Source organism: Mastomys coucha, unplaced genomic scaffold (assembly GCF_008632895.1).
Source record: "Mastomys coucha isolate ucsf_1 unplaced genomic scaffold, UCSF_Mcou_1 pScaffold23, whole genome shotgun sequence".
NCBI classification, from domain to species: Eukaryota; Metazoa; Chordata; class Mammalia; order Rodentia; family Muridae; genus Mastomys; species Mastomys coucha.
In genome coordinates this window covers 6,955,247-6,970,908 of record NW_022196906.1, presented here as the reverse complement: position 1 = coordinate 6,970,908, position 15,662 = coordinate 6,955,247, and positions in this window count along the sequence as shown.

Genomic DNA, 15,662 nt, shown 5'->3' with positions numbered 1-15,662 from the left:
GGTCACATGCTTAAGCCTTTCCATTCACTAGTTTGCACTGAAGCTAATTCAACACAGCTGCTTTAACTAAAAACAAATGTGACCTATAAACAGGATGAAAAATGGAACCTGATTGACTACACCTTTTTGCATGGTTGCTGGGCTCATAGGCAAGTTTTCTCACTGGACCCAGAGTACACAAATCCTAGTTTGACTGGCTAGGTAGTTTGCCCTAGGAATGAGGATTCACATCTGTGTTTCCAGACTAGTAGGTGACTGCCACCTGCCTTCTTTGCTCTTATGTGGGTTCTGATAATCTATTTTTTATTTTTATGTTGTAGCATATCCATTGACGCACTCCCCCTACTACATATATCATTCTTTATCAATCTCTCATTATATTGCCACTGAAGAAACTTGCCTGTCACTGTTATTTTACAATTCACTAATAATTAAATGGTTATCAATTATGCTCACCACTATCTTATATGAATCATTTATAACTGCTAATATCTTTGTAGTCATTGTGTTCAGGGAATATTTAACTTGAACATAAAACAAAAATGCCTAGATCTTTGTGAACCGATTTGAAAGGTCTTGTCAAGCACATGGGTTGGGAAGAAATTGCTGGACTTGGGCCTCCCTCTGCTGATGCCAGGTATGTTGTCTTGGTCTTAACTTTCTGGGCTTCCTTTAATCCTAAAATGAAGCACTTGCATGAGCTAAAACTAGTCTTTTAAATCATTATTTGTAGAAGAACCATCTCTCAGTTAAGGGGAAATGATGCACTGAAGAGATTTCAGAACAGCATGCTGCCTAAGGTGAGGTGAGAAGCACCCATCAGTCATGTGTACTTTGTTCTTTTCACTAGCCACATCCCCTGGGATACTCTTATAGGACATTATAGACTCTTCCAAAGTAGTATTAAAATAAAAATTAGTTATATCAGGTTTCATCCAAAACCAATTTTCTAATAATCCCTTCAAGTGAAAATGAGTTTTTATAAAATGACCCTTGCATCCCTGTGACAGAGACAGGGCTTTATCCAGTTTTTCTGTTGAATTGTCTCCAGAGTCCATCGATTGTTGCTTTGTATTTTGTTCTGTTTGTTCAGCAGTATGGATCTTTACCTTCTCAATAAGAACAGGATTCTCTGAGCAGGGCAGGTGCCTGAGCTTAGTGCACTTGTGAGGGTTAAATTCCGACGAGGGCCACAGCTCCATGTAGGATGGGAAAGGAGGTTTCTCTCCTGAGTGACACCCTTGCTTTGCTGCCTACCTGATTTAGGGAGCACAGAGGCATCAGCTCTCTTTTCTCTGCCATCAGTCACATATCAGTTGCATATCTAACATTAGTTACATATGTGAATTTCTGACTCAACTTCCAATTTTCAGGTATGACTTGAGCCCAACTGTTCCTTTTCAAACAGACTATGAATACAGAATAACAATTTATAAAGAGGTAAGGACATTTCTATTAAAATAACAGCATGAAAAAGACAACTGGAAAAGACCAGCTTCAGCTTTTTTAATGACCTAAAAATATTTGGGGATATAAATCATTAGGAAGTAATAAAATAAAATCATTGCATAATATTCTTAGGCTCTTTCAGACTAAGAGATTTTATAACATCTTAAAATATGTTTAATCAGAAAATATCAAAAAATATCTCAAATCATATATACAATTTTTATGAGATAATGTGAACTTTTATTTAAATGAGAAAATTTTTATAATTATCTTTAAGGAAAACTGCCTGTTCTATTGATCATTATTATTAGTTAATGTTAATAGTACGTATTACAGAATCTGTATATCTTCTATGAACTTGGGAACTCATTTGAGGAGACAGGTATGAATTGCAGGCATATCTGTATGACATATTCTACTGTCACTGGCTGGATGGGTGTATTTGCTCAGTAGGATAGAAAGCAGGCACAGACTGGTTCTGAAGTTAACACAGGCTGCTCCATGCACAGCACCTATGAAAAGGTATGCCATGAAAACCAGGTTTGCTGTTGTGTGGCTGTCATCCAGCATTGGGGGGATATTGGCAGGAGAATTAGGAATTCAAGGCTATCCTCAACTACATAGCAAGTCTGAAGAAAACTTAGGTATATGAGGCCAAACAAACCACATTGACAAATGTAAAAAAGAACCACATCTGACCAATTTTGAAGATCCATATTTTATTTTAAGTGGAGGGACTTGAATATGTATGCTTTATCTGAGAAAGGGAAGAGATGGGACACATACATTATTTTGCACAAAGCTGAAATGTATGTATTTGTACCACAGCTTTCCCCTGAATCATAACTTTCTAATATGTTACACTGAAGCCATAATGGGCCTTAAAGTAGTCCATCACCATCTTGCTGGTCATTGATCCTTACCAGTTTCTGCAAGAAGTACAGCTGCCTAAATATTACAGTGGAGTGCTGTGGCAGTTTTGCTGTGGCGGTCTGGTTTGAAAGGATTAGATGGTATGACCCTAGTGGAGGATGCTATTGAAGGTTGGTATTGAGAGATTAAAGACTTGTGCCATTTTGAGTTTGCTGACTCTATTGTTTATAGTTTGAGACAGACGCTCTCAGCTGATGCTCCAGCCACTTTGTCTTTGCCCTGCTGCCATGATGTTTTATCATTATGAATTCTAATCCTCTGTTTCAAATAAACCTTTCCTTCTATAAATTGCCTTGACCATGAAATTTATCAAATAAATAGAATATTAACTAATGTAAGCATCCAGAAACCAATTTCTTCTCTTTCTCCCCTTCCCCCCTCTTTTTTCGAGACAAGGTTTCTCTGTGTAGCCCTGGCTGTCCTGGAACTCACTCTGTAGACCAGGCTGGCCTCGAACTCAGAAATCCACCTGTCTCTGCCTCCCAAGTGCTGGGATTAAAGGCATGCACCACCATTTCCCGGCGAAACTTGACAATTTCATTTGTTATCTGTAACATATTTGTAGTTTCAGTGAACATACAAGGTCCTTATGTCAATGTAATAAGAGCAAGAGTTTATAGTGGTTGTTTACAGTTCTGTTAAAACATTGTGAATGACTTATGGGGATTCATAGTAAGACTCTTATTGTGAATTCTTCCTGTATGGGGATCCTGGTAACACCACCTCCTAAAACTATCAGCTGTACCCTGTCTTCTCATTTATGAAGTCACCTCTGCTGTGTGGCTAACACAAAATGCACCATCTCACCTCCCCACCCCCAAATACCCCATCTTATACCTGGAGAAAACCTGAGAGAACAAATCCTGTAAGCCTGGTATGGTGAACAATCTTGTCAACTTGATGGGATTTAGAATCACTAGTGAAACAACTCTCAGAGTGTGTTTGTGAGGGATTTTTATACCATACATTAATTAAGGTGGGAAGACCCACCCTATATGTAGATGGCTCTACTCCATGGGAAGATTCCAGACCCAATAAAAAGGAGAAAACCAGCTGGGCACAAGCAATCTTCACTCTATATTTCCTGACTGTGGATGGTGTGACGAAAGTCCTGCTCCTGCTGCCATGCCTTCCTCCCATGAGAGACAAGTGAAAATCAGCCCTTCCTTACTCCTTTCCCCTCCCTCCCTCCCTCCTTCCCTCTCTCCCTCCCTCCCTCCCTCCCTCCTTCTCTCCTTCCCTTCAGTAGTTTTTGTCACATATTTCATTGCAACAAACAAAAAAGTTACAAAAACACCAGGATTTGGATTAGGACCCATGTTTGGCCCATTTTATTTTTTTCTGCTATCCTCTCCCCCACCCCAACTTAGTGAAGAAAAACAAGAGGACAAAGTGGGAGAATTTGGGTGTAGTTAATGGTAGCAGCATGAGATAGTTCTGTACCAGGCACAGTGGTGGCAGCAGCCATGCACAGTGGGAGTGTGTAGAGGGATTTGAATACTATCCTGTTGCTCGCCCCAGAGCTAGCACTCTTTGCCAAACCTACCCCTGATTCTGTGAATACTGCCTAAGACAAGTTGTATTCTATTATGTGTAAGCAAGAAAAGCCTCAGATTTAAAACCACATTGACACAGTGGCATCTGGAGACATACCAATGTGTCTGAATGAAGATAAGCAGCCATTTTATAATATAATATTGACATGTATGAACAATTACTCAATATGTATTTATTGTGATATATGGCAATCATGTTGCCAAACTTTAAAACATGTTTGAAAAGTAACCAAAATGCCGATGTAATATCGTCTAAAGTTCTGTGCCAGAAACTGGTAATAGTAAATGATATTGTCAATATTGGTAACTCATAACAGAAACCTACTAAGTTCTTAAAATCTAAGGGTTTAAAGCTGGCAAGAGGTTGGAATGTTTTTTTTTTTTTTGTGATGTATTTGTGTAGTATCAGAGATCTGAAAGTCAAATTTTAAGTAGAAATTCTTTTATGCCAAGCCACAGAGAAATAAAATCCCACCCACTCCACAAGAGGTACTATATGTGAATTAAAAGAACTCTGAGTACATGGAAAAAATATTCAAACTTCATTAAGGCTTGCATATTGGAAAATAAGAGAAGAATCAGTACAAAAGGCATTTTTAAATTATAATTTTTATCTGAGATTTTTATATAAGTATACACTAAAATATGATCATATATATACCTATTTCCTTCATCTAATTCTTCTTTTTTTCTTCCAATGTGCCCCTCTCAAATTCATGTCCCCTGCCCACATTTTTGATAACCCATTAGGTTCAATTTTTGTTGCCTATATGTGCACCATTAAAGGAACAATGATTAGCTCTCCCTTAACAAGTATCAACTGCCTGTAATACCGCCTTATTAATGGAATTTTGGCTGGCTTAATCTTGTCCAGGTCTTATGCTTGTGTAGGTAACTGCAGCTGCTATGAATAGTTCATTAGTGTGATATCTGATAGCTATGATATATCCAAAAAACAGCACCTCATAGTACTTTGACATAGTATATCCTTTGTCTTAAGGACACCATTCTGTCACCTAACAAGAGATTTGAGCCATAGTATTAAAAAAAATGCAAAAATGAATTAGAAAAACATCAAGGAAGGAGTATCTATTCTGATCTAATAGGGATGTACTGTCTACAGGATAGTAGAATTTAATGCATTGAGGTAAATTACAAGTCAGGAAAACAGATACTATCATGAAAGTCTATGGTCATTATAACTAGAAACACAGCTGTGATATTTTATGTGGACAATGCATTAAACATAGTTTATTCTATCAAATAGTTTCTGTCATTCACATGGGCTTTTCTGTTGTTGGGTTTATGTCATACTTGATTTTTTTTCTCAATCCATTTAGTTATTTTTGATTCTTTTCCTACATTCTCTGTGACCTTTACCCTTCACTTTAATCTCAGTGCTAACGCTTTCGCTGACATCCTCATTATGTGCATTGAAGCTGTCACAGATAGGCTTTGTGTTCTGACTTTGTAGGTGTTCTGGTGAACTATCCTATTTCATGTAGCTGACTGTAGAGGGATATTACTAACACAGGAACCTACCATTTTCAAAGTGTTCAAAACAATGGGGTTCATTATGTTTTCATAAATGTTTATCACAGTATTTTTGATCGAATTGCAAAGAATCCTTGCTGATGTCACACACACACACACACACACACACATATATGTAATGTATGTAAAACTCCTTTGGGTGTTTGTACTACATTTTGTTTACATGGTTGCTCATAGATATTTAGTTTTGTTAGCTGTTGTGAATAGTGGATGGATGAGCATCACTATGACATACTGACTTAGACTTCTCCAGGGATGAACACAGGGTTGGCATAGCTGGTCCTATGGTGGTTCTATTTTTAGTTTCCTGGGTAACCTATATACTAGTTTTCATAATGGCTACATCAATTTATGTTCTTATCAGAAGTGCAAAAAGTTTTCTCTTTCTCTATACCCATGCCAAAATTTGTTGCTTGTTTTCTTAGTGATTGCTATTCTGATTGAAATGAGATAGAACTTCAGTACAGTTTTGGTACTTATTTCTGTCATAACAAAGGATGTTGAATCTATTTTTATATAATTATGAGCCATGCATATTTTTACTATTGAAATTGTTGGCTCATTTGGTTTGCCCATTTATATTATGGATTATTTGATTTCTGACATTTAAAATTTTAAATTAATGTTTGTTCTGTTAGATGTATACCTGGTGAAACTTTTCTCCCTGCATGTATGTCTTCTCTCACCTGGCACAGGTTTATAGTTTATTCTGTAATAGTCTATCATTTCACTACCAAGTATGACAAGATGATGCACCAAGGGACTATTGTCTATTTTCTTTGCCCTTCCTGTTAGCTTTCCCAGGACTTCTTTAGAAGATGCCACATCTTATTTGCTAGATGTTGTTTTGTTGAGGTAGCTTTTCTTTTCTATTTCCTGGCTGTTTAAACGTCTTTCAGACCCAAATCACTTACCCTTTTGAATGAAGTTTCTCTTTCTACTTCTTTCCTTCTTAGTGATTAGTCCATGTAACCAATGACTCTCACACAGTCTGCTTATCTGTCTCCCCCGTGTTGTATTTGAAGAAAGCAGACTTTACTAACCTGCACATTGCCAGTGTCTAATGTAAGACTTGACATACTCTCTAGCATGTCAGCAATATTCATCAATTTGATGTGTTTTTAATAAATTTGAAATACAGAAGGAATCATATAAAGTAAACTTTCCTTGTTGTCTTCAATGTATATATAATGCAAGATTTAAGTGAAACAAAACCCCACTGATAAGACAGTAACTACTTCAACCCTACTGTCTAAGATTTGTTGCAGATGAGATGGGGATTTGCCATTTTAGTTTCATGCATGAGAAAGAGAAGTAAGTGAATTTAAGTAAAGTTGTCAAAATCCACATATGTATGTGAGAGAAGAGTATGGTTTTTGAAGTACCAATTTAAATATGTTCTGTTTTTCTATTTTTCGCCCATTGTCATTTCTATGCTGTGATGTCACCTCAACACAATGTGTTTTATTATCTTTTAAGTGTCATATGATTTAGAACCTTCTCTAAATGTCAAGTGGTCTTTCTTAAAGAATCCTATAAAACCAACATTTTGTGTCAGTCTATAAATTCAGTATATCCAGCTTTAATCGTATGAACAAAGTTCGGATCTAATGCTTCAGGAAGAAATAATTAAACTCTTACAGTTGGTCTTGGAAAAAATCTTTGAATTTCAACTCAAGCTTCTAATTCATGACCTTTACAGCCAAATAACAACATGGTCACATTTAGAGTTAAACAAACATAAAAAGCACTAGCTACATGTTTTTTAAGATTGTAATTATTTTTAACTTTAACCTTTAAAAAATATGGTTATTTGAATGTAATTATCTAAAAGAAAAGGAATACTGCATAAATTTTGTTGCCTTCCTAGGAAGAAAACCCACACCTCTGTCTTTGGTTTTGCATGGCTATTTCCAGGACATAGCACAGGTGTACTGGTAGCTCCCTCATTTTGATTTGGCCTCTGCTGGATGGAAACCCTGGCAATTCAAAACTCACCACTGCTTTACTTTTAGTCTTGGCTTTGTTTCTCCAGAATTTACTTTGCAGTAGCTAACATATTTATTTTGTTGTTACTAGTTTGCAACAAGAAGAACATAGATTTACGGTGAAAGAAAGCATATTGAAATTCTGTCTGTGCCATCTACTGGTGTTATCTTTGGACAGTGCAATTAATCTTTGTGAGATTACATTTACTAATCAGGAACATGTGATCAGAGTATCTTTCCTGTGGACTCAAACTTTACAGAGTCAGCTTATTGATAGTGTGGACTTGGGCTGGCTTACCACAATATTGCCAGACATAGTGAGACTACGAAATCTTTGTGTGGGTTCCTGAGGCAGCACCAGGCAAATTCCAAGCTAACATATACATTTAAGTTGCATTTTACACTATGTTTTTATTAGAAAGAGGAGGAAAAAGAATAGATACATTTGACACACTATTAGGAACACATTTTCTTCATAGATTCATTCAACATAAAAATATTGCTCATTGTTAGTGCTATGGTTATAGTTTAATGGTAGAACTGCCTAGCATTCAGAAAGTCCTGAGTCCATCCCATACATTGGAAAACAACACAACTTACTATATTTCTATATTACCATACACAGCAAACACTGTCAACCACACAATTTATGATATTTCTGTTAAAAAAACTGCTATTAATATTATTTTATATAGCTTTGTCACAAGACCAGAAATTGTTCTAAGTTATAAGGCAAGAATGGACATCTTGCTGTCATAATGTGAATAGGTTTTAGGGTAAATATGCTTTCCATTACAGTTGATGTCAATAAATTGGTCTTCAAAAATTATATCAATTTATATTTCTTCCATTGCTACATGGGATTTTCTAATACCAAACTTACTTTACGGATATTCCCATTGTTAGTTTTTACCATTCTTCTGTGAACAAATTGGCATCTCATTCTTGAATCTAACAAAAAGTAATTAAAACTCACGTCTTAGCCACTTTAAGATAAGTGGTGATTTAAGTACAAACATCTATCCCTACATGCTAAGGAAGCTAGAAGTCCAAGATTGGGGGCATGGTTATATTTTTGGTGAGGACTCTCTTCTGAGTTATTTCCTCATAAGTCTTCACTAGTAAGTGTTTAGGAAGCTGAGATTTAAGGACTCAATGACAACTGAAAATTTTATTCTTGCGACCTCTCCTAAATCTAGTAGCCTCCTAAAGGCCCTACTTAAATGCTGTCACACTTAGGATTAGAGCTTCAACATAACAATTGGGGAAGGGACAGAAACATAATATCTGCCATGTGTCAAGCATTCTAGATATTAGAGGCACAAGAGTTTCTGACATAGCTTTACCTTTATGAAGTCTGTGCTGAATTAAGAGAGCTGGGAAAAAATAATATAATACAAGCCAGGAAGAGGATAATGGCTAACAAACCAAAATTCTACATCATAGGTGGTAGTGAAGTAGAATTGTCACTTTTGTGAGTGCCTAAGTGAGTTTATCTCATCCAGGTCCCCGTGGCTCTGACCATTTGCCTCTGGTGTGATGGCTTCTGACTATAGCTGGAACTATATACCGGGGAGAAATTCTCTGCCTACAATAATTCACCAGTTTTAGTGACATGAGCCAGAGAAAAGGACACAGAATCCAGAAGCAGTCTCTAAGTGATGCTGCATCAGAACCGATGGTTAATAAGCTCCACCTTTCAGTATGAGTTATCTATTCATTTTCACACCTTTCTCAACTTCCTTCACCTTCTCTCTCAAAAAACTCAGTTACCCACACTTGCTATGGCTATTTCCATGACTCATTAGTTGCTCTAAAACAGTGATGCTTGCTTTATAGAGCACTTGGTATAGAGGAAGTAGCTGAATGAGGTGTCTCAACAAAAAGAATTTCATATTGTAATTTAATCTCCTGATAATAAATGTTAACATAATTGGAGTTTAGTAGCCAGACACTTTCTTTCATGACCTGAACTTTTAAAGCCTTGTTTGGGATATCTTCATGTTCTTTTGTTACTCAAAACTTCAGGCTTTAGGGTACCTGGAATTGAATGTCACAAACAGTCATTTTATTTCTTTTCCATATGAGAATAATGGCCTAAGAAGTGTTCACTCCAAGTCCACCTATTTGTCTCACCTTGACTCGATGTTATTCACACTCCTTGCTACAGAAGGTCTTAATATACAAAGTAATTCAGTATAAATGAGATCCTAGTCACCATTATTTTATGTTAAAATCATATTTTGCTACCATTGTGTATGATATTTTTTGCTGTAGACTTAGGGTAAATAAAACTTCACAACTTAAGGAAATTTTCATTTATATCTATTATTTTTAATAATTTTCTTTTTAAAATTACAAATACCCTTTTACTTCACTGAACACTTTTTCTACCCATAAAATGGCACATGTGTGTTTTCTCTTTTTATTGGAAGGTAGTACTTGAGTTTCATGCCCAGTTTTTAGAGTTTGGCACATCTGTGATATTATCTGACTCTTGTCTTTCCCTTCAAAAGAGTATGAGGTAGTTCTTAGCCCCATTTTTATACTATATTTCACCATCTAAAAATTAAATATAAGTAAAAATTGTATTATATTACTGTGATGAATGAAATAACTATTATAAATTACTCGGTTTTTAGAGTCTAAGTAGATGTATTTATCAAAAGTTATAAGATACTAAAGTAAAAAATCTATGTAAATACTCTCTGTTCCTAATGATAAGCAAGCATTCGCAACATCTGCTTTTGTGAATTGCATTATAGGAGGCACTAAGATGAAATCAAACGAATAAAATCAACAAAAACATCTGCTTCACCCCTGGCCATGTAATGAAATTAATCAGAAGCTACTACTGACTTACAGATGGAGCACAAGAACCATAAAATATGAAACTTAAAATAGAAGAGCTCTTTAGAAATTTGCTCCAATGAAAATGTAGTCTTCAGAGATATGAGTCATGGACATGGATGGGAGCATTACGACTGAGTGCCTTATTGCAAATAACTATTTGTGGCTGAGGTCTGTTGGTAAAATTCTTGGTACATAAGCATGGAGAACTGAGCTTAATGTCCCGAGTGTACATATAAAAAAATCCAGATATTGTACACATACTTTTGTCCCAGCACTGGGCAAGTGAAGATAGGAAGATTCCATATCCCTCAATATTTCTTCTGTTTAAAATCTCCCATCAGCCATCCTACCTTATGTGGGAAGCTCTATGCCAGCAAGAGTCTCTGTCTCAAAATACAAGGTGAGATAGTTATTACTCAAGATTGTCTTAGGATGCTGAATGCACAAGCACATATACGTGTGACCCCCACATCTATAAATACACATGTACACATATACCACCACCACCACCACCAAGAGCAGAATAAGAAACATTTTTCTTCAATTCTCAGTTTCAATTCTATCTGTATATTTAACAATGTACTACTGTCAAAATTAAAATAAACTTTAAGAAAACACCTACATTCAAATCACCTTTTCATGTTGCAAGGCCTTTGTGTTGAATTTTAATTAAAACATCTTCAGAGTAGGCTGATCTGAATTCAGTGGTTCAGTTAATAAGCATTCTGTATCTTTGCATTTTTCCCCTTTGTCTCTTACTTTTATATAAGAAGTCATTTACACCCAGACAACAATTTTGTCACTTCTACAAATCAAGAAAATAAAGAAGATCATTTTTATAACTCATAATATGCTTTGTGTTTTTACTTCTTTATAAATAAGATTTGTTTATTCGTTTAATTTTGTGAATGTTTGCATGTGTGTGTGAATATTTAGCATGGGTGGAGTGCCCGCTGAAGCAGGAAGAGGGTGTTGCAGCTCCTGGAGCTGGAGTTATATTGTGAGCTGCCTGCCCTGAGTTCTGGAAAAATAAAATCAGGTCTTCTTGAAGAGCATGAGTTGCTGTTAATCACTGTCTCTCTATATACACAGAGTCCTGAAGGCAAAACATTAGGCTGAGTTCAGGAGTCCTGCACAGGAGGGGGAAGAAGTATCAGAGGAAGCGGAGAGATCTGGAACACACCAGGACAACTGGACCCACAGAACCTATTGACCCGCACTCACAGAAATTTGCAGAGATTAGGGAGCCTGTAGGGGTCTGACCTAGAACCTCTGCATGTGTGCTATGACAGATTGATTGGTGTTCTTGTAGAAAATTCTAATGGGAGGGGCACCCCAGACTCTTTTACTTACTTGTGAAACCCCAGCGTGGATGGTATGTGACTGGTCTTACTGTAGATTGCTATGCAGTTTTTGGTTGATATCCCTCGGAGGCCTGCTCTTTTCTGGGGGGAGGGGATGGGTAGATTTGAGGGGAAGAGAAGGGCAGGAGCTGGGGAATGGGAAATTGCCATCAGGATGTAATGTATGAGAGAAGAATAAAAAAGTAAATGAATGCAGTTAAAGCAAACAAAACTGAGTGTGTGAGTCTGTTTTCTCAGTCATTCTTGTGGCATATGCTTATGCTTTTGTAATTCTACATATTTTATATCAGATTCTTACATTTTAAAAACCACTGAGTCGAATCTTTGCACACTATTAATTATTTCATGTGAAGAAATTTGCTTAATGCTTGCATTTTTCCTTCCTGTGCTAAAGGCATTTGGTTGTAATTTTGTATCTTCAACTGTCAAAAGAGTCAGAATGACACATCAGAAGGAAGATTGAATATATTTGCTCTCATTACCTCTGCAGGGGGCTCATTTTTTTTATTTATATGAAGTTTCTAATGGTGTCAGACTTTCATGATAAGGAAAACCAAATTGTACCCTAAGGTGATATTCCCATCTTGATGGACTATAAAACAAGTCAAAAATTGGCCATTATGAACTATAATTCTTTGTGGTTTGAAGCATGGTTAGTATAATTTTTTTGAATTATAGATATAAGATCAACTTACTTTCTGATACTGAGTGACAATATATTCAAACCATTGCACTGAAAAATGGCAACACCCAAATCAAGGACTTCTATGTTTGTATTCCTGGTGTTTTTTAAATTTTTGTTTTGTTTTCCTTTAAATTCCTGATTATTGTATTTGAATAATTTCTGCTCCTCCCTCCCCACTTCCAGCTCCTCCCAAGTACTCTCCATTCCTTAAATTCATGATCTCTTCTTCTATAACTTTTATTGTTATATGTCTGTATATACAAATTCATATAAACAACATCAAATGGACTAAGTGGGTCCTAAAATAAAAGGACACAAAAAAATGTTGTAGAAAAGAGCAGAATGGTCTCTTCAAAACAGGGCTCAACAGAAAGAGAAATCACTGCCTAGACGAGCTCTATCAATAGTGTGCCACTGTGCAAGCATACGCTCAATGGTGCTGCTACAGAAAATAATCTTGAATGAGTTTTATCATCAAATCTTCCAGCCAGGAAAAAACCTATCACGTCCAGGTTACAGGCTTCCTTATCTTCATCAGCTAAACAAAATAAACCCCAGAAAAACATTTCGAGCCAAGAAAACTGGATGAGATTTAGATCCCCAATGCTCAGTGCAGTTTCTTTAAGGGGAGTGTGGGGAGATTGCACTACAAAGAAAAACTGAGGGAGGGATGCCAGTATTTGCAGAACTTCAGCCTGCCCTATGGAGAGAACATTCTATGTGAATACCCAGTATGGCCAGAATATGAGGACTCACTCAGTGTCCATTGCCTCATGTACCAGTGCAATTTGCTTGCTTGTTTCAAAAGCATATTATCAGAATGTCAAAGGCTCTTGGTACCATGGGCATTTTTCATGGTCATCCCCACATTGTGAGACAGGGTATCCAGTATGGGGATTCTCAGGTGTTCTCTGATACCTACCCTACATTCTGGTGTCTGGATACAGAAGCACTGGCAGAAAATCAGTTCACAGTACTCATAGCAATGTGCAAGCATGGAACAGCAGGATAAAGCTCATCCTCTCAGCACCCCTTTTCTACCCTAACCTACTTAGACTTCAAGAGAGGAAAGGACTCAGTCTCCTCTCACTTCCTGTCCTTTTCAAGTAACTGAATATCATAGGAAGACGCTGGAAACTGGACTTTATCTCCTAATAAAAGAAGAAATATTACCCAGCCTTAAGATTTGCCTTCTTATTTATTGTTTTAGTTTTCAGACCCTCACAATGATTTTTTTTCCTACTTTGATCTATTTTTATTTCCAGTCTTGTCTCCTCCTCCTCTTCCTCCATGAACAAGGCAATGCTTACAAAGGACAACATTTAATTGGGGCTGCTTTTTCTCTGTTAGGTGTTAGTCATTGTTGTAAACTTAAAAGAATGTTGTTCACTATATAGGACCCAATTAAAACTGGAAGAAGTATGGGCCCCAATATCTGCACAAATAGTATGGGAAGTATAAAAATCCAAGGTTTCTCCAAATTTTCATAAGTCATCAATAGCCAAAATATTGAAACATTTGAAATTCTGGACAATAAATTCACAAGTCCAGTTTTAATAATGATATCTGACCTGAAATAAACAGATTAATAAAGTAAGGATACTAAAACTTAAAAGAGAAATTCAATGAATTAGATGAGAAATAGAGCATGGAATCCATAATTCTAAAAAGTTGATAAATATTTTAAAAATTCAGTAAAATATCAATAAATAAAATAACCTCAATGTCAAACATCACTAATTGACACATGAAGTAGAAAAATAAGAAAATGGGTAGATAAAATCTGACAGATTCTCTGCTGGATCGGAGTACTCTCCTACTGACAGAACTCCAGCAGAAACTCCCTACTGGAACAGAGAACTCCCCACCTGCCAGAAATCTGAATGGTCTGCCTTCATGAAAACCTTCTCTACTTTTTCAGTGTCCCATGGCACTATTCCCCAATCTCCCCATACCTCCTCATTACCTTGTTCCACACTAATTGCCAGAAGTCCAGCCCCCAACTCATTTGGCTACTCCCTGCTAGACCTAGATTCACAACAGATGCCAGAGCTCCAGACCAGAAAGGCCAGAAGAACAGAAAGAAAATAGAAACTCTGGTGGTTTGCTTATGCTTGGCCCAAGGTGGGTCACTGTTAGCAGATGTGGCCTTGTTGGAGTAGGCGTGTCATTTTGGTTGTGGGCTTAAGACCCTCATTCTATCTGCCTGGGAAGACAGTATTCCCATAGCAGCCTTCAGATGAAGATGTAAAACTCTCAGCTCCTCTTGCACCAAGCCTGCCTGGATGCTGCAATGTTCCTGTCTTGATGATAATGGACTAAACTTCTTGTACTAGCTGGTTTTGTGTGTCAACTTGACACAAGTTGGAGTTATCACAGAAAAAGGAGCCTTCCTTGAGGAAATTCCTTCATGAGATCCAGCTGTAAGGCATTTTCTCAATTAGTGATCAAGTGTTGACGGCCCCTTGTGGGTAGTGCCATCCTTGGGCTGATAGTCCTGTGTTCTAGAAGAAAGCAAGCTGAGCAAGCCAAGGAAGTAACCAATAAGTAACATCTCTCCATGGCCTCTGCATCAGCTCCTGCTTCCTGACCTGCTTAAATTCCAGTCCTGACTTCCTTTGGTGATGAACAGAAGTGTGGAAATGTAAGCTGAATAAATCCCTTCGTTGCTTCTAGGCATGATGTTAGTGCAGGAATAGAATCCCTGACTAAGACACCTCTGAACATGTATGCTAGCCCCAATTAAATGTTTTCCTTATAAGAGTGGCCTTAGTCATGGTGTCTCTTCACAGAAGTAAAACCCAGGACAGAAATTGATACCCAGAGTCAGGTATTGCTGTGATAGACCTGACCATTCTTTTGTTTGAAAGAATGTGGATTTGGGGACTTTGGATTTGGAAAGCAGTGGAATAATTTAAACGGTGCTTAATGGGCTATCCTAGTATGAAGATGGAGAATGATTTTAATTGTGTGAATGTATGCCAAAAGGTGCCAGTGAAAAATTTCAATATATGGCCTAGAGATTGTTTTAGTGGTATTTTGGTAAAGAATGTGGCTACTTTTTGCCCTTGTCTGAGGAATTTGCCTAAGGCTAAAGTGAAGAGATTCAGATTAATTGCATTGACAAAGGAAGTTTTAGAAACACCCAGTCGCTTCAGAGTCCCGGTATGGTGCGGTCGCCTTCGTCCAGTGCGTGCTCACTCATTCAGCCTAGATGCCTGAGGAAACCCAGACCCAGGACCAGCCAATGGAGGAGGAGGAGGTGGAGACCTTTGCCTTT